The sequence below is a fragment of the Limulus polyphemus genome, unplaced genomic scaffold (assembly GCF_000517525.1).
Source record: "Limulus polyphemus unplaced genomic scaffold, Limulus_polyphemus-2.1.2 Scaffold400, whole genome shotgun sequence".
NCBI lineage: Eukaryota > Metazoa > Arthropoda > Merostomata > Xiphosura > Limulidae > Limulus > Limulus polyphemus.
This window is the reverse complement of record NW_013666010.1, coordinates 239,426-242,007: the sequence shown is the minus strand read 5'-3', so window position 1 is coordinate 242,007 and position 2,582 is coordinate 239,426.

The following is a 2,582-nucleotide window of genomic DNA, read 5'->3' as shown; positions in this document are numbered from 1 at the left end:
TTCAATTCGCAATGTTATAAGTTTATGGTGGAGTTCTCGATAGAAACACTTCGACTTCAGTAGAGACGTATCCAAGGGACTGGAAGGGTGTTTTCCTTCACTTACCTAAGTTTCCGAAAATAAGGATAGAATTGTATTGTTAAATTGCCCAGCTAAACAATCTTATAGATATAGTTTATTTTCGACTATAAAATCCTGTTGTAATCTCTACCTACTGTGTTTTGTAATACTTTTTGAATTTTTAAGATATAAACAGACATTCTATGCGTGATGTAGGTAGGAAATGAATATTTCAAAATTACAGTAGACCCTATATTATAGAAGTACCAAGGTTTCGTCACCTATAACGTTAAGTGAAATAGCCCTCTAGTGGCAAGAACTGAAAGACTTCACATTAGCTTTCCTTAACAGTTATTGCGTCTTTAAAATATGCAAACTTAGAGAAGTGTCTGTTGATAAAACTTAATTCGTTGACTGTCTTATAGCCATGAGATATATATATATATATATTAAACGCGTAGTAAGACCCATTAAAATATAAGTTTTTCATTTAAGATGAACCTAACGTCCTTCGATAGCAGCTATGCGAATAAAATTATGTTTTTATATATATAAATATATCAAATCGCGTATTTTGATTTTTTTTATTACTCTTAGCTAAAATTTTTGAGTCACACAAGGTTTTCAATTACTCCATGTTTTCGACTAAGATGCAATGTGATATTTATTATTCTAAATTCAAACTATAATTATAGATATTATTGGAAATAGTTATGATAACGATGAATAAAACGAATATAAAATGCAAATAGTATGATATTGTTTTCCCCTTTGTCATATCAAAATGAATTGCATTAAAGTACAGTCACGTGTTAATAGTTCACACTCTGATTGTCTGCCATCTACAATGCCACATCAACATATAGCCTATAAAAGTACAGCCAGGGTACGTCGAACTAGTACTGCTGGCAATAGAAGTGGTTATGATAGGAAGCCCAACTCTTCAAAAGTGATGTCTTAAGTAACTCTGATTATGTTGTTTACGTGACAAATGACAATCCAGTAGAGATCTTACCAATGACTTTTATTTAAGTACAGGTGTTAATGTTATACATTAAGTAACCACTACTTAGGAGAGGTAATCAAACCAAAAATGCTGAAATGGACAACAGACTTCAATATGGTGAGCACAACTGAACGAGGGTGCTATTTACAAATGAATCCAAATTGGTTGGCAATAACCAACGATAGTTTATTCGATGTCAGGAACAATATTAATCACGGTCAAGGTACAATATCTACAATGAACCATGCTGAGAACCAGTACAAGTATGAGCTGCATCTTGGCCAATAGTATTGGAGGTCTATACAAAATTGATGGCACCTTGACTGCTAGTTATAGGTACATCTATATTTTTAACCGTCGTGCCATTCCCTCAATAACAACACTTTTTCTTTGGGCAGAAATGTATCTTCCAGAAAGATCGTGATTTCAAGTATGCAGCAAATGTGGTGAAACGATACCTGAGGGGGAAAAATTGACCGATGTGACACTCACAGTTATGGCTTGGTTTGCATGTATTCGAAATATGAATATTATTAAAACTGTATTAGCTTAAATGGAATCTGATAAGGTCAAATGGTTACCAAACAACTTGCGAGTATTATGGGGAGTGACACAAAACATATGGAACAATATTTTACAATTAATAGTTTTGTTTTGAGTTTATTTACTGACTGAGTATTATTTGATTACAAGTTACAGCTTTTACAGTAAGGAAGATTTGTTTTTAGAATAGGTACGACGTTTCGATCACTGGTGCGATCATCCTCTTGTGTGCTAAACCAAACCAAATCAACTTTTCCAAAGCAAAAATATATTAGCTACCTCCTATATCTGGGTGAAAATATTGAATTCTTATTAACTTACAACAAACCATAATTTAATTGACTATTTGTGCTGCTCCCAAGAAAACTGCTTATAACATCAATGGGAAAGTTTATTATTTTGGATTATTTACAGGTTTTTTCAAGACACAATTAATATATGGTTATATACGAACAATGGGTTTTCCCCAGTTTCCCCTGGTGGCAAGATAATGAGCTTAAGTAAATTTCTCTCATAAACATACAATGTAAAAATAATTCGCTTGTTCAGCAGTGAGATGCTGGAGCTGTAACAGTTTACTGATTCATAAAGTATTAGTTTCCAGCGCTCTTTGGTGACACGGGCACCTAACAGTCGTATGTTTCATATTCGTCGAGATATAGAGAAAGGTTAGAAAACACTCAACAGAATACTTGGGTTTTCATGCTCATGTGGATAGCTGTCAGGTGTTAAACGGTAATCAAGAACTCCAGCTAAGAGAAAACCAATTTTTTCATTACTCATAACATCGATCTAATTGACCGTGTCAAATGAACGTCGCGTTGCTTTATCTTGAATTAACCAAATATGATCTTCATTGTATTCTAATTACGCCGATCACCAATTATTTTGTGGCATGATAAATAAGGGAACACTCTTAACCTAACGTCCTTCGATAGCAGCTATGCGATAAAATTATGTTTTATTATATATA